This window comes from Pan troglodytes, chromosome 21 (assembly GCF_028858775.2).
Source record: "Pan troglodytes isolate AG18354 chromosome 21, NHGRI_mPanTro3-v2.0_pri, whole genome shotgun sequence".
In the NCBI taxonomy this organism is placed as follows: domain Eukaryota; kingdom Metazoa; phylum Chordata; class Mammalia; order Primates; family Hominidae; genus Pan; species Pan troglodytes.
The window spans coordinates 35,625,409-35,649,691 of record NC_072419.2 but is presented as its reverse complement, the minus strand read 5'-3'; the positions used below and the strand labels follow the sequence as shown (position 1 = coordinate 35,649,691).

General features: G+C 35.6%; 1 protein-coding gene and 1 pseudogene across 1 annotated transcript in view; both read left to right on the top strand.

The window, feature by feature from the left end:
- Nucleotides 1-19,161, top strand: part of LOC129135425 (putative ankyrin repeat domain-containing protein 20A2) — a 46,875-nt pseudogene extending 27,714 nt beyond the window's left edge.
- Nucleotides 18,719-24,283, top strand: part of LOC112206537 (uncharacterized) — an 80,220-nt gene continuing 74,655 nt past the window's right edge. The window contains exons 1-2 of the transcript XR_010154326.1: nucleotides 18,719-18,744; nucleotides 20,298-20,446. The gene's annotated coding sequence lies outside the window, so the exon portion shown is untranslated. The remainder of the gene's footprint in view (nucleotides 18,745-20,297; nucleotides 20,447-24,283) is intronic.

The window sequence follows — 24,283 nt, the reverse complement described above, 5'->3', positions numbered from 1 at the left end:
TAGGGTACATGTGCACAATGTGCAGGTTTCTTACATACGTATACATGTGCCATGTTGGTGTACTGCACCCATTAACTGGTCATTTATATTAGGTATGTCTCCTAATGCTATCCCTCCCCTCCCCCCCACCCCATGAGAGGCCCTGGTGTGTGATGTTCCCCATCTTGTGTCCAAGTGTTCTCATTGTTCAGTTCCCACCTATGAGTGAGAACATGTGGTGTTTGGTTTTCTGTCCTTGCAACAGTTTGCTCAGAATGATGGTTTCCAGCTTCATCCATGTCCCTACAAAGGACATGAACTCATCATTTTTTATGCTGCATAGTATTCCATGGTGTGTAAGTGCCACATTTTCTTAATCCAGTCTATCATTGATGTACATTTGGGTTGGTTCCAAGTCTTTACTATTGTGAATAGTGCCGCAATAAACATACGTGTGCATGTGTCTTTATAGCAACATGATTTATAATCCTTTGGGTATATACCCAGTAATGGGATGGCTGGATCAAATGGTATTTCTAATTCTTGATCCTTGAGGAATCTCCACACTGTCTTCCACAATGGTTGAACTAGTTTACCGTCCCACCAACAGTGTAAAAGTGTTCCTATTTCTCCACATCCTCTCCAGCACCTGTTGTTTCCTGACTTTTCAATGATTGCTGTTCTAACCGGTGTGAAATGATATCTCATTGTGGTTTCGATTTGCATTTCTCTGATGGCCAGTGATGATGAGTATTTTTTCATGTGTCTGCCATACATTACTCTTTAGAATTCTGGTGACCAATTCTTTTTCTGGGTGGAAAGTTGATGGAAAGTTCCAGTTTTCTCTTTCTGTTATAATAATATTCTTTCAGGTAGTGGTAGATGACCATATTTAGCTAATTGAATGTCTTATAGTAAGAAACGCTATCACAGAAGTACTTACAAAAAACTAATTGCAGCATAAATATTAATTAGTATTATCAGGGGTATGAAAGACCGAAGGCTCTGTTATAGATCTATTTCCCCATGTGCTTTATTGTACTTCATGTTGTTTGTTTTCTTTCTTGGCTTAAGCTTATATTTCATTGACCAATTAGGCTTGTTTTTTGTTTGTATCTCTCTTCATTCTCACATTTTAAATTGAAATTTTTGGGGAGTCAAGGTCTTGCTCTGTTGTCCATGTGCAGTGTAGGGGCATGATCTTGGCTCACTGCACTATCCACCTCTCAGGCTCAAGTGATCCTCCCACATCAGCTTCCCAAGCAGCTGGGACTACAGGCACACACCATCATGCCTGACTCCTTTTGGTATTTTTGTGTAGAGATGTGTTCTCATTATGCTGCCCAGGCTGGTCTCAAACTCCTGAACTCAAGCAATCCACCCACCTTGGCCTGGCAAAGGGCTGAGATTACAGGTGTGAGCCACCAAGCCTGGGCAACATTGAGATTGATTTAAAGAAATTGATTAGGGCTGGGTGTGGTGGTGCACGCTGCTTATCTCAACACTTTGGGAGGCAGAAGTGGAAGATTTACTTGAGCCCAGGAGCTTGAGACCAGCCTGAGCAGTATAATGAGGCCTTGTCTCTACAAAGATAACAATAAAAACATTAGCATGGCATGATGGTATGCACCTGTAGCTCCAGCTATTCAGGAAGTTGAGGTGGGAAGATTGCCTGAGGTCAGGAGTTTGAGACCAGGGTGAGCCATAATCAGGCCCCTGCATTCTAGCCCTGGGTTGAGAGAGTGAGACCCAGTTTCATAAAAAGAGATTGATAAGAAACTCTTGATGCAACTCATTATAATTTTAAATGGAAACTAATTCTTGATATTACCTTAGCAGTGTGTCCCCGAGAAAGTGTCAGAGCCTTTACGTGGACCTTCTCATGAAAAAGGAAACAGAATAGTCAATGGAAAAGGAGAAGGTGAGAACCGTATTTTATTTAAAAAGTCATTTGATGGAGGCCAGGCGCGGTGGCTCACGCCTGTAATCCCAGCACTTTGGGAGGCCGAGGTGGACCAGTAATGAGGTCAGGAGATCGAGACCATCCTGGCTAGCATGGTGAAACCCCATCTCTACTATAAACACAAAAAATTAGCCGGGCATGGTGGCGGGTGCCTGTAGTCCCAGCTCCTCGGGAGGCTGAGGCAGCAGGATGGTGTGAACCTGGGAGGTGGAGCTTGCAGTGAGTGGAGATCGTGCCACTGCACTCCAGCCTGGGTGACAGAGTGAGACTCCATCTCAAAAAAAAAAAAAAAAAGTCACTGATGGAATGTTTCTTTTAAAATATGAGCACTGATAGAGTTTAATAGCTAAAGAAAATGTCCGACTAACTGTATAATAAGTAAAGGAGAAGTGAAATGGTGATAAGTGGTGTCTCTAACCAAGGGTCAGCAGTTGATTCTATTTGAAGTACCACTAAAGGAGCTGAGTTATGAGTTCCATTTTAAGATACTCTAAGACCTGAGGCAAGTCAGGAGAGAGGGAAGAGGAAATGAATAAAAGAGAAACAAAGAATGAGGAGGGCAGAGTGTACATGGGATAAATAAAAAAAATGTGGATGTATGTAATGGAGGGTAGTAAAGTCAAATTGATCGTAGAAGAAGGAAGAACAGTGTGTTAGAAATAGGAAGGAAGATAAAGTGAGCTTCCAGTACCAAAATATGTCATATAATTACAGTAACATTTTCCTTCTCTTGCTGTCATCCTCGCTACTGGGGAGGCATTAAGGATTGAGGTACTTTACCACGCAGACCTGTGTTTTATCTACCATAGATGAACATCACCGTAAATGGTCAGCCATGTATGGCTATAATTTGTTTCTATAGAAAATGTTGTAACTTCATAGGATAGTATCATATTAACATAATTGAAAAGAATAGTGTTGGGTGATTTATTGGGAAGAAATTAATTAGAGAAGCTTTGCCTGATTAAAAGTTCATTAGAAACATTATGGCTTATAATGTAGTATTAAATTCAGGGACATAATAGGAAAGAAATTGAGGCTAGACCAAAAAGGCCAATTAGGGTAAACCAATATGGAAGCACACCAGTGTAGAACAGGGCATTCAAATTGTCATGAATTAGTTGAGGAGCTTCTGGAAAGTGCACATTCTGACTCAGCAGGTATGGGAGTCTGCATTTCTCATGAGCACTCAGGTGATATTTGTGCTGGTCCTTGGACACAGCTCTGAATATCAAGGGAATAGCCTTCCTTTAGAGAAATCTGGAAAAAGAACCACTGGAGAGCAATTTAAAAAATAACAGAATCCAGGGAAAGCTTTAATTTCCTTTTATTTCTGAGCATGATTCTAGCCACAGGGGAAGGAAAATGAGATGAAAAAGGAGAGATTACAGGTGTATACTACTGCTGAATACAGATGAAAAAAGTGGTCACAGTCATCCATAAAAAGCAGTTAGGAAGGGAAGCATCAGGATGACAGTTCTGATAATCATTTTTTCAAAGGAAGAGGGATTGTGAAAGGACACAAAAGGAGAAAGAAAGATATTTGCTGGGGTCTTGGGAGTTAAAGCCAAGTAAACTTGAGACAGCTCACTTCCATTTGCTTCAGCATATGCCCAGTCTCACAAAAGAGGTTATTGCTGTGGAGAGTACTGGAGGCAGGAGAGAGTGCTAGAGTTGGGGTAAACCACAGCAGCTCAATTCACTTGATAACTGTCAGGCCTCAGGGAGAGAAGTTTCACTGACATGAGTGAATAAGATGTGATTAAGTTGCATATAGATGCTTTGGCAAATTTTTTTTGAGACAGCCAGTTCTTTGATATGATAGCTGTTTTATAAAAGTCCTTTACAGTGTAAGATAACATACCAAACTTAGTTAATTTTAGAAGTAATCATAAAATTCATTCTGTGAAAACCAAAATTCTCACTTTCAATAAATACTGCACTGATTTTGAAATATAAATATGTATTCATATCCAGCAAGTCTGTGGTCATTCAGTGTTTTCTTTTTTGATAAATATTTTGATATCAGAAGCTTATTCGACATGGTTTATTTGATGTGTTTTATGGACCACCTTGCATAAGTGGATCAAGGAGCTCTAATTCAAGGCCAAATGAGGGGATAGGAGAAATGTAGGTGCTGCAGTAGCCCATGTTATCATGGGAAAAATGAGTAGTTTGATTAGCTGTTATTTCATAAGTGTGTATCCTAGCTGATCAATGTAGAACCCTTTCTTTGATGAGAGGTGAATCACACATTCACCTGAACTGTCATCCCAACTGTGTATTTCCTCAGTGACAAGACAAGGGGAATTTACTTGTGCTGTGCTGGCAGCAATGCCTCTGGTGTGTGGAGTTAAAATACTCTGTACATTCACCATCAGCTTTGACATTGATTCCCTCAGGTTTGATTTGCCCCTCTGTTTGATGGTCCCTTTTCTCCTCACCAGTCCACATGTTCACGGTTATATCAATGCTTTTCTATTTTAAGTATAGGCATTTGAAACATAATCTCACTACTGAAATGTAAACTGTGCATTTTGGGAATCCTATATTCCTATTTTCCTCATTATGTTTCTGTCATGTTGCTGTCCTAGGCAATGAAAACAAGAAGCCAAGAAGAACCCTCAAAACCTTAAGTAATTATTTTTATAGCCATGCCTGAGAATTCAGCTCGATAGTAACACTGCATGAATGTTTGGTTGGCCCTGTCATACTTACATATAATTGATGACATATCCCCTTTGCTTTGTAGGGCCTCCTGCAAAACATCCTTCCTTGAAGGTAATTAATTATGTATATTTTTGAATCATTAACTCCATGTTGTGTAAAATATATATGATTTATGAATCATTTTCTTTTAAAACCCATTCAGCCTAGCACTGAAGTGGAAGATCCTGCTGTGAAAGGATCAGTACAAAGAAAGGATGTACAGACATTGAGAGCAGGTACATTTAATGGGATACTGGAAATAAGTACATTCAATGATTGGAAGTACTCACATTATTCTTATTCCTAATTCTATTTGTTCAATATTGAACAGAAGGCATTGACATAAATGTTATTGTTGGTATCCATATTTGAATAAAAACAAATTTAGAAGCATAAAAAATATTTTAAAAATGTAAGCTTTAAGTCAGATGTTTCTGTTTTAATGTTTTGAATAGCATGAAGTTTTCAGTATAAAATTTTTATACTTGTCAGTGATTCAAAGCAGTGAATTTTGAGACTCTTAAGATATTTCCAGTGAGTTAAGTGCTAGTTGGAGTTCTGATCTTTACCTAGAGGAAAGCTTCACTTATTAAAGTGTCAGTTTCTGTTTTAACTTTAGAGGCTTGCTGCTAGTGTTATTACACTGATGATCTGAAGCCTATCAGATGTTCTAATGAGCAAGACTGTGTGTGTAGGTGTATATATAGGTGTGTGTATGCGTGCGTTTGTGGCATCTTTGACTATTACAAATGACAAAAGTAATGATTCATTTATAACTGGTAGACACAGTCTTTTAAAATGGTGATTTTGAGACTTTTTGGTGTTAAAGTTTTTAAAACATGATTGCATAGAGGCTACCAACATCATAAGTTGGTTGTTTTTCATTTCAATGCCCTTTTGAAATCTTTAACTACATTGTGATGCTCAGAAATAATATGCAGAATTTTTTGTGTCCTAAAATGGTACGTGAGTGGTTATACGCTTTATATACCTTTCTGCCACTTTCTTTGGTGTGTTTTGTATTATATTTTACACTTGTACCCACATTGGTGTGATTATCTCTGGTTTAATTCATTTTACACTGTTCATGGTATTCCCTCATGCCACTTTACCACATTTAGTTAGACTCTCCTGTTGCTGATACATGAAGAAATAAAAATAAAAATAATGTCAGATTAAGAGGGCTTTTCTTTAATCAGTTTGTATCTATTAGCATTTACTATATGAGAGTTTAAACCTGAAAAGTTCAGAATACAAGCATGCACCACTATATTTTATTAATGCCCTTAGAACTATGACTCATGAGCCTTTAGCCTATGAAGTTAGGACAATTCATTTCTCTGAAAAAGAATGCTGGGCTGTTCTCAGAAAAGAAAACTGAAAATAGCAAATGATATTGTCTTATTTTACCTCTTGGACATCCTTGAATGAAACTGCTACTAAACGGATACTCGGGTCAAAATTCAGAACTAATGTTTTGAACAGTATAGTTTGTGAATGTCCAGTGATCATGAGCCCTTGATGGGGAAATGACTTTTTGAGTTTCACTTTTGCATTTTTTGCTCTTTTCCTTGACTTGTCTTGAAAGCTTAAATTCAACTGTTTTATTTTTACAGAAACCAGGAATATAACTTTTAAAATATATGTCTGTCCTGTCTCATGGTGTTGTGTACTCTTCAGATCTTGTGTGAACATAGACTTATATGGGAACATTAAGTTTTTTGTTTGTTTGTTTGTGTTTTTGAGACAGAGTCTTGCTCTGTCACCAAGGCTGAAGTGCAGTGGCTCAGTCTTGGCTCATTACCACCTCTGCCTCTCGGGTTCAAGCAATTCTCCTGCCTCAGCCCCTCAAGTAGCTGATACTACATGCACATGCTACCATACCCTGCTAATTTTTCTATTTTTAGTAGAGATGGGGTTTCACCATGTTGGCCAGGCTTCTCTCGAACTCCTGACCTCAGGTGATCTGCCCACCTCGGCTTGCCAATGTGCTGGGATTACAGGTGGGAGCCACTGTGCCAGCTACAAATAAGATTTTTAAGGCTATTATATTTTATACAATTCTTTGGTCTATGTGAATTCTGAAGGTATTCATGCATTGAGGGAAGATTATCTCAGTTTAATGAAAGCAGTTTTTAATTTAACGTATATTCATTAAAATTTTTTTTGAAGTTTTTGTCTCTAGTACACAGAAACACACAATAATATCATGGGTATTTGACCTTAATGTGTTTATGCACAAACTTAGTTATTCAAATATTTTCTTATCCCTGAAGAATCTTAATTACTAATAAACAAATTTCTCATGGAAAACAACATATATAACAGAGATGGTTGAGTGATAGAAAGTAAACTGTAGTAAATACGAGAAGCTTAGAACAAGTTAAGTAAACTTGTCTGAGTTAATAGCAATTACAGGACTTTTGAAATACATTAGACCATGGGGGAGTAGTGCATTTGTGGGGTAAAGGACAACATGGTACTGCTTCAGTGAAGAAAGAACTTTTACACCTTATTACAATTTGTATTATTATTTACATTCTAATAAATAAAAACTTTATTTTCAGATATTTTACATCATGTTTCTGCTAGTTGAACCATCAATAGTAAGACTTTTCAAAGATTTGGGAAGTTGTGAGTTGATGATAAATATCTGTATCACCATCAGTGATCAAAAATCAGACAGCAACTACCACAGATTTTGGACACGCGAACTTCATAGTTAAAGAAAGGATTAATCTTGGAGCTGTGTTTCTATCAGGGAATTACACTCTTCATTACCTGTGTGAATCGCAGTTATTAGAGTAGAAAGAGAGCAAAGAAGGGAAAGAAGCATAGAATATTTTATTCTAGATTACCTCGTTTGGCTTCATGCTACCATAGTTCTGACTTTTAAAAGTCATTTTTTGGTCAAATGTACTTTGTGTTTACTCCCTTTATGCAGCCTACAACCAAACAGAATGGTTCTTAGCAAGGCATTTGTATTCTTCCCTTAAGGAAAGCAACATATAAATAACAAAGAGAATGAGAAGAAAGAGTGATTTCATTGAGATTGGTATTTAACATAAATTTGAGTGCAGGTACCATGATTATATTTAGAATTTTGTGGCTGGATGGGAAAACCACCTAGATATCTACAGATTTCCTACTCAAACACAATGTGCCTTTGTTTTATTTTTACGTCTCTAATTTAGCAATTATTTGGCACAACTGTATGCAGAGTCACTAAAAATACCTTCCAAAACCAAACATTAAACAATGTCTATGGCTTTCTGTTTTATAGTGTTGATTTTCCCAACATTAATGGGAACCATTGAGCATTTGCCTTGTGGTGTCTCCTCAGCTGTATTCACATATTTCATCACCTTTTCTTAATGGATAATCATGCACTATGAGTATGGGTTTTCAGAAAAGCTGTGTCATTTAAAGATAACACAGGAGCATCAAATTTAATTCTGCTAGAACACCTGGTCTACTGATTAACTGCAGCTAATATGGGGTCTACTTCACATACAAGTTAAATTCAGTGCCCTTAATCAGTCATATGATGAGGTCAACAGTAATAAATTATGCAATATTTTTTCACCCACCCCTATAGTTTTAATTTTTTCCCCCTTATGTCTGTAATTAACATTTTGTTTTGCAAAACATGATGATAATCTTCTAGAGTAGTGATGACAAGCTATAAATCCAAAGTTTCTTACCTATGCAAATGACTTGTTTTCTCATGAGCTTGGTAGATCCAGGAAACAGAACTTTTAAAACAAATCCCCATATGTTCCTGGGTGCGGTGGCTTGTGCCTGTAATCCCAGCACTTTGGGAGGCTGAGGCGGGCAGATAACCTGGGGTTGGGAGTTTGAGACCAGCCTGACCAACATGGAGAAACCTATCTCTACTAAAAACACAAAATTAGCTGTTCATGGTGGCACATGCCTGTAATTCCAGCTACTTGGGAGGCTGAGGCAGGAGAATCGCTTGAACCCAGGAGGCAGAGGTTGCCATGAGCTGAGATCACACCACTGCACTTCAGACTGGGCAGGAAGAGTGAAATTCCATCTCAAAAAACAACAACAACAACAACAACAACAACCACCACCACAAAACCCAAAAAACTGAAACAGAAAAAGTGTAAAGTAAATACAAGTAACTGAAAGAGTCTATGTATATTATTTTACTTCTCATTTGATAAAATTTGTAAAGTAATGAGCAGAGTGTATTTCTCCAGGGACCCAGATATATACATTTATTCATTCAATAGAAATTCATTCTTATAATGGCCACTGATACCTATATCCTAAATATTTCTGAAAACATCTCCTCAGGCCTGCATCATCTTTGCAACATTGCCTTATATTTTATCTTTGTTCATTTCTTTACATGCCTCAGAATTTTATGCTCCTCACAGTATTTAGAGTGAATTATCCCTAATGCAAATAGATCCATGAACCACTCCTGAATACCTAATGTCCAAGCATCTTAATGGTTTATATAAGGATTTCAGAAACTGACTTCTGGGTTGGGCACGGTGGCTCATGTCTGTGATCCCAGCACTTTGGGAGGCTGAGGCAGGTGAATCATTTGAGGTCAGGAGTTCAAGACCAGCCTGGCCAACAAGGTGAAACCCCATCTCTAATAAAATACAAAAGTTAGCAGGCGGTAGTGGCACGTGCCTGTAATCTCAGCTACTCAGGATGCTGAGGCAGGAGAATTACTTGAACCTGGGAGGCTGGGTTGCAGTGAGCTGAGATCATGCTACTGCTCTCCAGTCTGGGAGACAGAGTAAGACTTTGTCCCAAAAAAGAAAAGAAAGGAAAGTGATTTCTGCCCAAATCTCCATCTGTAGCCCTTTCCCCATCTGCCTTTTTCTCCGGAATTACTGAGCTGCTTGTAATGGCCCCCTCACCATTCCTCTTCTGCAGAGAAATACGTACTCTCTTGGAGGCTTCTCTCCCTCTCTTGTTGCTTCCTGGCATGTGCTCACTCTTTCCTGCCCTCTGCCTCACTTAATCTGGCTAACCTCACTCTCTAAGTCTCAGCTCATGCATGATCTTTAGGAAAGCCATCCCTGACAGCTTTTATTTTCCTTCCTTATTCCCCAGTGCCTAACACCTAGCAGGAACTCAATAACTAATTATTTAGCAAAATTAAGACTGTTTATACAAAGATGATTCAAAAGATTGTCCTCTACAGTCTGGCAGCAAAGGGGATCAACATGTAAAGACATGATGTGCAGTTCAGGTGGTAAAGTGACACTAGAAAAATTGACAAAGTGCTAAGGGACCCCAACGAAGCAGACACCTGTGTGTGTGGAGAAAGATAGTTAAAATCAAGGAATACTTCACGTAGCATTCTGAGCCTTTTATTTTTCTGTTGTTGGAGACAAGTTCTTACTCTATTACCCTGGAGGGAGTGCAATGGCATGATTGAGACTCACTGCAACCTCAAACTCCTGGGCTCAAGGGATCTTCTCACCTAAACTTCTTGAGTAGCTGGGACAACAGGCACATATCACCATGCCTGTCTAATTTTTTGTAGAGTCAAGGTTACCTATGGTTCCCAGGCTGGTCTTAAAATCTTGTCCTTGAGCAATTCTCCCATTTTGGCCTTCCAAAGTGCTGGGATTACAGATGTGAGCTATTATGCCCAGCCTACTTTCTGAGTCTTAAAAGATGAAAATAAATTGTTCAGAATAGCAGGGGAAAACATTTGTGATGTAAAAAATGGTGTGCACACTAATTGAGATATAAACAATGATAATTTTGCAAATTATTAGTAACTGCCAACTCAATTAGTATCTTGTTAAAAAGATACTGTTATGAGGTATAGTAAAGTGTTACATTGTATATTTTGACTGTATTTCAAAATTCTGTTTTGTTTCCAACAGTTTTGTTGACTTACGTTGGGTGGAACAATTTGTGAGTGACCCTGAGATTTTGTATGGCTTGAATCTGGTGATATCTAGTGTCTCCCCAAGTGATTTGTTGAAGTTTTGGATAATTAGAAGTATTTCTTACATAAGTAAATATTTCATTAAACATTAAGCTTCATTTAAACTCTCAAAATATAAAGAAATGTTATTCTTTATTTATTTTTATAAAGATTATCATCTTTATCTAACTCTTCTTAGTTCATTTGAACTAAACCAGTGAATTTGTCAACAGAACAAGCCTTACCAGTGGCTTCAGAGGAAGAGAAAGAAAGGTGTGAAAGAAGTGAAAAGAAGCAACCACAGGTATATGAAAATTTAAGTTTCTTGTTTAATATTAGTTTTTTTTTTGGCTTTAGTAACAAAGCATAGTCCAAATGATATGACCTTTTAGACTATACCTTTACAGTCCAATAGATCATAATTTTATATTTAATTTTTAAAACATTTTAACCAGTTATGAAACTTAAAATATTCTTACTATCTCTAGTAACTATTAGTTATTCTAGTAATTCTTACTATCTCTAATAACTCATAGCTGTCTTTACCCTTGGAATTGAGGCAAGAAATTTTCAGAATTATCTTGCTCTTTTATTTGTATAACCTTACTCATAATACAGAAGGTAACATGAAATATTGGGTCATATTATTAAGGAATAGAAATTATGAACAGTTTAACAACAATGGCCACTGAGTTAAAGTAGTGTTAAAGGAGTCATCATTGCCAGTGGTTCAAATGTTGCAGTTTTATATTGCTGGTCACCAGTGCCGAGTTTAAAGATTTATTCTCTTTCGTGGTCACCAGTTCACTTCTGTGTCTGTGTTCAGGGAGTGAATGGGGTCATAAAAGTCAACCCAGTTGCCTATTAAGAGAATCCTACCTTGCAGAATGGGACCTTTGGTGTCAGGGTGCAAACAATAACTTTATTTCAACATAAATACATAGTAAATATTACTAAAATTTTAAAAATCCAAACCTTGTCACTACTGGAACATAAAATATATTAGAAATGGATATAAGCAGAAATTCTATCTAGATACATCACACTATCATAGTATATCATTTGAATTAGAATTTAAAATTTTGCTTCTCTTTCTTATTGGTGTTCAGTTTGACTCTTAATAATTTAGTGTTTGCCTAGTGCTCTAGTTAATCTTCAGAAATAAACATGCATTGTAGGGGCTCACTCTTTCTGGTATGCTGAGGTTAAGTCTTTGTAAGAGAGGAAGCTTTTATAATACTACCTATCATCTTTGAATTCATTTCTGGTAGATTTTACACATATTGCATTAAGTTTAGTACAAACAGACACTGATAGTTCAGCTTGCTGGTTCATGTTTCTGTCCTATGTTAAGCCAAGACAAATTATTTTTCAATTTTTAGTTACAATCCCATAATTTAAGAGTAGCAACACACAGATTAAGTTTCACAGTTAAAATTTAATTATTTTCTAATATTTATTTGTTTATACTTGATTAAAGCTAATTTTAAAACATACACTCTGACAGAAAAGACATCTGAGAAACAAAACAAGCAAATTTGTTTTCCATTTTGCACCTGCCCCCCCCCCCCCAAAAAAAGTCGCAAGAACCAGAACTGGGTAAGAATTGTGATAAAGGGAATCTATCTATATATTCACGACTTTTTTAAAATTCATTACAAAAAAATTCAAGCTGAATATTGGTAAAAGTTTTGAAAACTCCAAAATTACTGCTTGCCCTGAGGAAGAGCTCCTACATAGTAACTCCAAAGAGGGACGAAAAAAAAGGAGTGCCCTCTAATCTGATGAATCATGTCCCTGATTGTGAGGAGAAAAATGCATCTGGAGGATCTAACTCTGTGGCAGTCCAGGCAGCGCCTGAACAGAGGAAGCCCATGTCAAATGTCTTTTTATTCCATTCTCACTGCAGGTCCCTGAAATACACTTACCAGTCATCTTCTAAGCTTCATTTAAATTAAAATAAATCAGACTATAAAAATGGTAACAAACCAGACACATAGCTTGATTCTAACACAGATAATGAAAATTTTTGTTATGATACAGAAACTGGAAAAGTAAGGAACCCAGTAATTATGATTGAAATGAAAGATGATTAAGAGTTTGACATGCAAATGGCAAAAAATATAAACCCAAATATCACTAATTGGAAATTAGACATTAGGCATTGACCTCAGTCTAGAGATCCAGAAAGTCTTTTTGATTTGTGGTTTACTCACCCCAAAGAAATGAAGCATATGATTCAGATACAAAGCCACAGGATTTCTGCTGCTACAGATACTTATAAAAACAGAAAACCAATACAGTGCTTATTCCAGAAGCCACTATATGACAGTCCCAGTGCTAATACCTACAAAAGCATGAATCTTGAATTATAAAATGTGGCTTATTCTTTGCCACATAGTAAGAGAACATCAAAAATATAGCTAGAAGACTTACAGCAAGATATTCCAAGGTCACCAACATAGCACATGTATACATATGTAACAAACCTGCACATTGTGCACATGTACCAGAACTTAAAGTGTAATAATACTAAAAAAGAATTAGGTAGGCATGTTACAAGTAGAGTTCCTGGATTTGGAGAAAAAGAAAGTCCAACTTCAAAAAGGCAGAGGTTCACTTGCTGCTTCTTTTTTCTCTTTATCAATTATTTGATTTAGTCAAATTTTCCATTCAAGAAAATCTCATGTGTACAGTTACAGTGGGGTTTTCTAAATGTGTAATTATGTGTCAAAGTAGATTAGTCCTGTTATCTAAACAATGGTTCTGGAGAATGTTCTCATAATGTTTGTTCATTAATCAACCTAAGTCTCACTCTCAGTCTTCCAAGTGGCATACGAGCTGGGAAACTAATTCAGCCATACACGTTCTGAACCAGATCAACATAAAGAAATTGCTAAAGAAATAAGCTTTAGATTCTAGATTCTTTTTTTGTATTCATTTAGAGATGAATTACATTTATTTAATGATAAAATGGGGATACAATGGGAGGGAAGCAATGACTGAGATGAGCCACAAAAACATGTCTAGCCTTGAGGGTTGCAATGAATATTCCCAGCCAAATGAGTCTGTTTAATGTGTTTTCATGCATATAAGTTTATCTGCTTAGCTCAAACTATTTGAATTTATAGTTCCATCATGGTTATTTCCAATACTTTGAAAACAAATATATATTTCCACGTATTTAAAAAAATCACCACTCCAATATTTCTGTTGAATCAGACCTTACATTATGTTGTTTAATAAAGTATGGTAAGTTTTGGCATGTATGATTTTTATCATGTAAGAAGCGTAATTTCTTAGCTAAAAATTTAGCCTTTGACTCTTTAGTAGAAAGTTGAGTTCTGTACATTGTGTTCTAAAGATAGACAAAAATCTAGAGATTTTCTTCTTTCAAAATAAAAGCAGATGAGGCCTTTTTCCACCCTCTGAGGTGTTAAATTGCTTTGCTCAAGTTAGACTTTTAATATATCTTACTAATTTGATAAATTTATCTGGTAATTTATGTCATTCAGCAATATGGAATTGTATCATGTTATTTGGTGCCATGAAATGCTAGAGAATGCCACCTCAAGAGCTCTGGATGAAACATTTCATATGTCTTGGTTGGTTTGACTCCCATTTTCAATAGATAATGGGGCTAAAGTAGATAACTGTGCCATATGTTTTCCACCTATAAACGTTTGTGGTAATTGAATGTGAAATCTGCGAAGCATCTCATTTTCCAGAATTCTGCACTAGAAACTCAGCAGTTTCACTCTGCTTCTTGTGTTGTGGCAAACTTTTGTTCCCATAGTTCAGGGAGAAGTTTCACTTTTTTGATATCACAGGATTAAAAAAAAAAAGAGAGATAAAAGGCAGTGGGGAAAAGAATAGCTCAGTGCAGAAAAGGGAAAACTTCTTTACTGTTCCTGAAGCCCTACAAGGTCACATCCTCTTAATCTGACTATTTCATGTAAAATCCAGGTGGCAATGACAGAAGATATATGTTATGCCTGTGTTTTTTTTATTTCTCTGTTTCTGCCAATCAGATAGCATAAACACTTATATCAGATAGCAAAGAGTGGATGGGAATAAAAACACAAAATGGAGAAGAGCCCTTTTTGAAATTTTGGAAAATTCTTCCATTCACACAAACAGAAATGAGAAGACTTGACAAAAATTTCAATGATAAAATGATGAGTATATTATAATTATAATAATTATGTATAATGATAAAATTAAAGTAAGCACAAAATACTTTTATCATTAAAATGGTGATAGTTAACCTGAATCAAGTGAAAAAATCAGGGAAAAAGTTCTTTTTATTGAATAAAATAATAACAATTATTATTCATATTACTTTTATTAGAGGTCAAAGAAGGAAATAATACAAACGAAAGTGAAAAAAGACAACTATCAAAAAAGGTATGTCATAGTACATCTTCTGCTGCTGCTGACAGATTAACCAAACAAAGAAAGATTGGGAAAACGTATCCTCAGCAATTTCCCAAGAAACTGAAGGAAGAGCACGATAGGTGAGTAAGCCTATAGCAGTGTTTTTGTTTTTTTGTTTTTTTGAGATGGAGTTTCTCTCTTGTTGCCCAAGCCGGAGTGTAATGGTGTGTTCTCACCTCACTGCAACCTATGCATACTGGGTTCAAGTGAGTCTCCTGACTCAGCCTCCCTAGTAGCTGAGATTACAGCCATGTGCCACCATGCCTGGCTAATTTTTTGTATTTTTAGTGGAAATGAGGTTTCACCATGTTATCCAGGCTTGTCTCTAACTCCTGGCCTTAGGTGTTCTGCCCACCTCGGCCTCCCAAAGTGCTAGGTTTACAGGAGTGAGCCACCGTGCCCGGCCACCGATAGCAGTATTTCTCAGCAGATAATTGTCATTGTGCTATAAACTAATTCAAAATTGGACTAATGTTCCTTATGATTAACAAGTTTTACAGTTTTACCAGGGATATTTAGCCCTGCCTGGTAATCAGAAAAATGCAAATTCACATAAAATAAGATATATTTTGTAAAGTCATGCTGATATTGAAAAAGTAATTACTACCATTGAAAATGTGAGGAAAAAGGCATTCTCATACACTGTTCGTATATGAAATTAGTAAATTATTTCTGAAGGGTAACTTAGTGCTGTGTATCAAAATTTCAAATAACCTGACATCCCTTTAACTCAACAACTCCACTTCTGGGACTAGATTTCACAGGAAAACATAACTTGTGTAAACATACACACATTAAGGGCATTAATTATATATTACACATAATGAACAATAGCTTAATAAATATATAAAATATATGTAATAAGAAGGTGAATTGGAAGTATTAAGAAAGAATTATAAAAAGTGTGGGGTAACAGATGTTAGACTCTTTAGCCTAGTTTTAGATGACAATCATCTGCAAATATAGTTTGTGTGAGAGACATCTTACTCTGTAAATCATTTGGAGAGACACCTGCAATATTTCATAGAGATGAAAATTTATTTCTAGTGAACTTATATGCTTGTCAATAAATAGTAACTTTAAAAATTTAGTTGATTGTAAATGACCTTTTCTAATCAGGGAGTAATTATGACTGTGTGATTTGAAAAGGTAATTTTGAACTTCTAACTATACTGAATTATTTCCAGTATCCTTTTTTATAATACATACTAGAGTGACTAGTAACAAAAACTTTAGCAGAATATTCTTTCCTTACTACTTTTCAAGTATATGCATTCTTTTGAAGATGTTGAAGTGAGAAATTAAATATCTGAGAACTACAAAGGAAAGATAATCCAGAATATAGAAATTTTATTAGGATGATAAAGAGCATCTGCAGAGGTAGATCACAGGATGATCTCTTTATTTTTTAACAAAATGAATTTTCAGATAAATGCCTTTATCTGCAGCTGCATCTTAAGACAAGAAAATGAAGAAAAAACAAATGTTAATATGCTGTACAAAAAAATAGAGAAGAATTAGAAAGGAAAGAGAAACAATATAAGAAAGAAGTTGAAGCAAAACAACTTGAACCAAATGTTCAATCACTAGAGATGAAACCGAAGACTGCAAGAAATACTCCAAATCAGATAAATCAATCTTTGGTAAAAATTCTATATTTTAAACTTTATTTTATCAATGTTACTTATAATATCCTCTTGATTTAATATGTAATATTTAGGTCTAAAACAAACCAGAAATGTTATCTCATTTTTAAAAAATGAATGATGACAGTTACGGGTACAATTATTAATATTTATTATAAGTCTTGACCTCCATGTAGGTTATTATTTTATTACAAAGAGCTTTTGAAAACAATATTATGCCATAATATATACTTAGTGATAACCTATTGATAAAGATTTTGTTCCCAGTAAAATTGTTCCTTGTACTTCCCCCTATTTCATATTGATTACTGTACCTAATATTATAAAGAGGAAACAAATTATTGCAATCACAAATAATCTCATGATATTCTAAGAAGAGCTCTATAAATTTTATCTTATTTACCGCTGGTGTTTTGAAATAAAAGTTTTCTTTCGTATTGATATATTTACACCACAGAAGTAACTGTGATCTGTCAGAGAACTAGAAGTAGAGTCAGAAGTCCTGGGGAAAATTCTGTAGCTTGCTTATATTTTCAATATTTCTTTTCAAAATTGTGGTAACTAGATGAGTTCATCAATGAATGTATATAGGAGTGACTAGTATAATGTCTAGATTTATGATTTAGTAAATGTAATTCTTACAACTGACTATAAAAGTGTTAAAAGAGTCAAATTGAAATAGAATGTTATCAGTGAAACAGAACTGTAATAACTCTGGGAAATTTAACTGTCCAAATACGTGTGAACTAAGGTTCTTACTATAGGGTGGTGTATGGGTTAGATATCAAAGGGTAAATGCAATTTTTTGATATATTTTAATTTAGTCAAATTTGTTAATGCTTTAATTTATGCTTTTGAGGTTGTTGTAATTCAGGGAAAGGCTTTTCCAATTCTGAAATTCTTAAAAGTTCTCTGGTGTGCATGTGTGTATACGTGTTTACTTTTATAAATTCATTGACTTTTAAATAAATTTCTGAACTTTTTGGAATTTATGCTCTATAGGGTTCAAAGTTTTGCTTCAACTTTTTCTCTAGTTGGACATCCACTTACAGTAATCTTTTTAGTGTATGATGCGCAGGTTATTCTTTAACTTCAGAGGTAATCATGATATGTCATTTTATTGAGTACTAGCTAAAACTTTCTTTTGTTTTATTTAGGATTTTCATAATCACGAAGAAATAAAAGATCTGATGGATGAAAATTGCATTTTGAAGACAGATATTGCTATACTCAGACAGGAAATATGCACAATGAAAAATGACAACCTGGAAAAAGAAAATAAATATCTTAAGGACGTTAAAATTGTTAAAAAAACAAATGCTGCCCTTGAAAACTATATAAAACTCAATGAGGAATTGATAACAAAAACAGCATTCCGGTATCAACAAGAGCTTAATGATCTCAAAGCTGAGAATACAAGGCTCAATTCTGAACTGTTGAAGGAAGAAGAAAGCAACAAAAGACTGGAAGCTGAAATTGAATCTTATCAGTCTAGACTGGCTGCTGCTATAAGTAAACATAGTGAAAGTGTGAAAACAGAAAGAAACCTAAAACTTGCTTTAGAGTGAACACAAGATGTTTCCATACAAGTAAAAATGAGTTCTGATATTCCCAAAGTAGAAGATAAGAATGAGTTTCTTACTGAACAACTTTCTAAAACACAAATTAAATTCAATACCTTAAAAGATAAGTTCCGTAAGACAAGAGATACTCTCAGAAAAAAGTTATTGGCTTTAGAAACTGTCCAAAACTACCTAAGCCAAACACAGCAGCAAATAAAGGAAATGAAAGAGATGTATCAAAATGCAGAAGCTAAAGTGAGTAATTCCACTGGAAAGTGGAGCTCTGTAGAAGACAGGATATGTCAACTCCAATATGAAAATCCATGCATTGAACAGCAACTAGATGATGTTCATCAGAAAAAGGATCATAAAGAGATAGTAACTAATATCCAAAGAGTCTTTATTGAGAGTGGAAAGACAGACCTCATGCTAGAAGAGAAAAATAAGAAGCTAATGAATGAATGTGATCATTTAAAAGAAAGTCTCTTTCAATATGAGAGAGAGAAAGCAGAAAGAGTAGTAAGTATCAAGGAAGATAAATATTTTCAAACTTCTAGAAAGAAAATTTAAACATTTGGTTCTGGATACATGTTGAACTTAGTGGAATATAAAAATCAATGGATAAAAGTGTGTTTACCATACGGTATAATTCCATTTACATGAAGCATCCAGAAAAGATAAACGTATGGGGACAAAAAGTAGATTAATGTTTGTAAAGGGCTGGGGCTGGAAGCTGGTAGTGACTGCTAATGGGCGTGAGAGATCTTGCAGTGATGGAAATTCTCTAAAGTTGGATTGTAGAGATGGCTGCACAACTCAGTAAATGTACTAAAAATCTTTTAACTTTAAGTTAAAACAGATACATTCTATAGTATGTAAATTATATTTCAACAAAGCTGTTTTAATAAAAAAAGGAAAAATGTGTTTACTATGCCATCTTAGAAACATGCCTCATTTCTAGGAAATAAAAGGTAGAGGTGAGAGATGATTTACTTTGAGAAAAGACATTGTGTCACCTATGAAATTTTATTAGGCACAGAGTCATATTTTAAGGTAGATAGTTCTGTACTGCTGAAATAATAATTTTAATGACTTTATGTTGCCACATGTTAAGACCATAATATAGGCATAAATGGAAATGTTTACACCTGAAATGAGTATTTTCAAATTAAAATTTAATTAAGTGATTTTCTTCGACACTTAATTCTAGATTTCCCAGATGAACTGAAGTGTATTGCTGTGTCCTGTAATACCTTGCTTTAAGTAGCTTTTTATGTATTTTAGTTGGTATATCTTTGTTATTATTCATATTAATTTAACAAATCTGAAAATATGTCAAATTACATATTTTTATGACTATGTAATGTTTTAAAGGCACCTACTTGTTATAAAATCATAATTTAGGATACATGTGGTAATATTTAGCAAAACTATATTTGGTTTAGTCTTCCCACTGATATTTATAGTTTACTTTGAATATTTATATTAATAATTAGCTGATAATTTTTATTTCAAGGCTCAATGACTATCATTGGAATATAATTTTGTTCAGTAGAAAGATACTTGTAGCTGCCTGTGATTTATGAGTTAGGCATTAGATCCCTATTTTCAGACTGAGGGGTGGCAGGCTTCACGTACAGTGGGAATGGAATAATCACAGGAGGGAGTTGTAGGAGCTCTGAAGTCAGAGAGGGAGGTAAAGGCCTGTTTACCTAGGATCTCAAAGGCCATTGGAATTTTACTTTTATTCTGAGATAGGAATCTGTTGGAAGGATTTGAACAGGTGATTGAATATGTTAGGAACTTTGAGGTTGAGTTGAGCTTCTAAGATGATTGAATGGTGGGATGAATCTGTTGTGTAAGTAAGAGAATACCAATTTGGCAGGAAGAGAACATATTCTGCATCCCTCACTGAATTCAGTAATAAATAAAAATGTGTACATGTGATTAAAAGAAGGGGAATTGATATGTGTGGTGATAATTTTCAAAGTAGGTATGTTAGAGTTAAATATTATTAACATAATTTAATAATAAGGCAATTTATAAAATTAGTAACAAAAATATTTTCTCAGGTGGTTGTGAGACAACTTCAACAAGAAGCGGCTGACAGCTTAAAAAAATTAACTATGTTAGAGTCTCCACTGGAAGGTATATCACATTATCACATTAATTTGGATGAGACGCAGGCCCCAAAGAAGAAATTATTTCAAGTGGAAAGTCAGTATGTAAGGAGCTTAACATGTCAACTGTATTCTGTAGCTAGTTGAATTATATAACATGTTTTAGGATACTAATTTTGGCAGAAGCTTGATTTTTTATTTTCATTACAATGAATTATTTCCATTTTACTATCTTTATAATGTACTTTTTTTTTATATTGTGACTTTCATTCTACCATTTTGAAAAACCATTACATACGTTTTCTCTTACAATATGTAACCTTGGAAAAGTTGAGAATTATACATCATTCCTCATAGAAAACTGACTTTTTTCCTGTTAAAACAGTATTTTTAAGTAATTTTTGTATTGCTCGGATGAGGCAGGCCAGATTAAATCAGAGGAGAATGTTTCATGGAATGTTCCAGAAAATTGTCTTATTTCTTCACTTTTGTGAATGGACACAGAATCTGTGTCTATTTATTTCACAGATTCTAGGTTAACTTGTACAGAAAGGCCATTATACTATTCTTTGAAATGTGCATGTTTTAGGTTAATTTACAAACTATTTGAAAAGTTAGGCATTTTCTTTGTCTTTTATTTAAAATATACTATAAAACTGTAGAAATATTTAAATTTGAGATAGCATGTACATCAAAAATTGAGAGTTGAGAAAATTATCTTGATCCTGCCTTGGGATTTTAAAAACAGTTTCACTGAGATATCATTCACATTTCAGAGAGTTCAACCATTTAAAATGTACAACTCAGTATCTATTAGTATATTCACAGCATTTTCATCACCCTGGAAAGCAACCCCACATCTCCTAGGCATGACTGCAGCCTTCCTCCATGTCCCTCCACCTACCCCTGTTGTAGGCAACCACCATCTATCTACTTTTGTCTCCATATGTTTGCCTGTTCTGCATATTTCATATACATAGAGTTATACAATATTTAGTCCTTTGTGACTGGCTTTTTCACTTAGCATAATGTTTTCAGAATTCATGCCTGTTTTAGCACACATTGGTAGTTTATTTCTTCTTATAGTTAAATGATATTCTATTCCATGGCTATACTGGTTTTCCATTCATTCATCGATTGATGGACCTTTAGGTTAGTTTCCACTTTTTAGCTATTATGAAAAATGCTGCTGCAAACATTCACTTACAGGTTATTATGTGGACACGGGTTTTTATTTCCCTGCCATTGGACTTTATCCTCAGAGTTAATTGGGCAGATATCAGCACTTGTCTTGCTCATGCTATCCTTTCTGCCTTCTCAGTTTCTGTTCATCTAGCCTCATTCATTCAGACGTGGCAGACAATTTATTGTTTCCAAGAAGCTTTGTCTGAGTGTTCTCTCATTGACCTTATGCGTTAGCAATCGTTGTCTAGTCTGTGCAGAAAAACTTAGTCCTTAATTTTACATGGCTTTTATTTTTTTATGGAAGATAATTTTCTCTCATTATAAATTTGCTTAATGGGGGAATAATATATAATATGTATGCCACCTATCCTTGCATACATTGAAAATATTTTAGCTTAGAAGTTTGCAGCATTCAATTCAATCCTTTATGCCATACCAATTGTTTCTGCTTTGAGACCTTGACACAGTAAAGTTTATATTCTAAATGTATTTTTAGCAATTAAGTATCAAATCTAAACCAATTAGTCTAATACAGGAGACGCGTTCAATCACGTGTTTATGTTTTTCTCTCTATGAAAAAGAATCTAAATCGGCGTTTTTTCACTATGCAGTCAGAACTGTATTTCTGGACTGTTACCAGTTTGTCAGCTGAACAGTTCTGGCTGCAGCTTCTCTGATGACGGATAGCACAGCCCCTCAATCTGAGTGCTCAGCAGAGTGCTTGTGAAGGCAGCACCACAGCAACAGTTGCTCAGAGTGAACGGATTCAGGAGCCTTGATTTAGCAATAGAGTCCAGGGTTTTCAGCTCAGTGTCTTTAGTCTGTCTCTGCTGGTCATGTCAGTTATGTACTATTCAATCCAGGAGGTGCTGTTTACATTGTAGTACATACATAGTCATTGACTAATGAGTCATACAGAGAGAAAAGTAAGTTATAAATTATGTCCCCCATTTGCTGCAACTCTCAGTGGTAAGAATGATTCAGTTCAGCTATAGGTCCATTGGCATGCCACCTGCCTAAAATACACAATTTTGTTAAGATATACAATAAAATTATTATGCTAATAGGAAATATTTTATGTAGCTCACTATGTTCCACATAGTCTTCTAAGTGCTTCATGTTAGTCCCCAGTTAAACACCTGGTTTTGGAAGGCTGAGGCAGGAGGATCGCTTGAGCCCAGGAGTTTGAGACCAGGCGGAGCAATATAGTGAGACCCTGTCTCTAAAAAAAATTTTTTTTTTTTAAACACTTAGCTGAGGCATGGTGCTGCATGCCTGTAGTCCCAGCTACATTGGGAGGCTGTGGTAGGAGGGTCGTTTGAGCTTGGAATATTCAGGCTGCAGTGAACGGTGATCAAGCCACTGCACTCGAGCCTGGGTAACAGAGGGAGACTCTGTCTCATAAATAAAACGTTTTGTATAGATTCCCATAGAAGTGAGTTAGACATCAGACATAGAATTATTAGCCACTTTGATGTCTACCTTGGAAGTAAAACATATAATAAGGGGCAGCTTTAACCATCTCAATCAATAGCCTCCAACTTCTCGAGAAGGTTCCTATTTCATGAATTTCTAAACAAGAGACAACCTGGATTAAGACATTTGGTGGACACCATTTTGAGATGAAGAATCTTGAGTGGGAAGAAGGGAGATCTCTGCTTACTGAAGCTTCCCAATGACATAGTTAAATGTCCCCCAAAAGAAACTTTAGAACAAGCCTTTCATCATGCCATATCTCTATGGAAAAGGAATTTCTTTAAAAGAAAACAAAGGCAAACAATTGATAATCTGATTCACATGGGAAAGTTTTCATTATAAAAGAAAAAGAGGGCTGGCTGCCGTGGCTCATGTCTGTAATCCCAACACTTTGGGAGGCTGATGTGGGTGGATTACCTGAGGTCAGCATTTCAAAAACAGCCTGGCCAACATGGTGAAACTCTGTCTCTACTGAAAACACAAAAATTAGCCAGGTGTGGTGGTGTGCACCTGTAGTCCCAGTTACTTGGGAGGCCGAGGCAGGATAATCACTTGAACCCAGGAGGTGGAAATTACAGTAAGCTGAGATGGTGTCACTGCACTCCAACCTGCATGACACAGTGTGACTCCGTCTCAAAAAAAAAAAAATTAAAAATGTAAAACAAAAAAGGGACAAAGTATACTGGTCCAAAAAAGAAGAAAGAAAGAAAAAAAGGACAAAGTATACTGGTTAGTATCATAACAGTGAGATAGTCCCCCTTTGAGATTAGAAAATCACAAAGTAACATTAATGAGAGCCAACATAAAATAGACAAGATTCACTATCTACAAAAGTAATCTGCACCAAGTAGCAATGTATGAGCGTGTGGTTGAGAACATTGTCTATAATATGTGTACTAGAAGGAAGAGACCTCAAGAAGAAGTTCAGAGCTGGAAATATAGATTAGGGAATCTAGGTCAAAGTTTTGAGATTTTAGGAGTCCTGAGAGAATGTAAAAAGTGAAATAGCCACTGGGCATGGTGGTCAGACCTGTAATCCCAGCACTTTGGGAGGCTAAGGCAGGCAGATCATGAGGTCAGGAGTTCAAGACCAGTCTGGCCAACACAGTGAAACCACATCTCTACTAAAAATACAAAAAATTAGCTGGGCGGGTAGCACATGCCTGTAATCCTAGCTACTTGGGATGCTGAGGTAGGAGAATAGCTTGAACCCACGAGGTGGAGGTTGCGGCGATCTGAGATCATGCCACTGCACTCCAGCCTGGGTGACAGTGGGA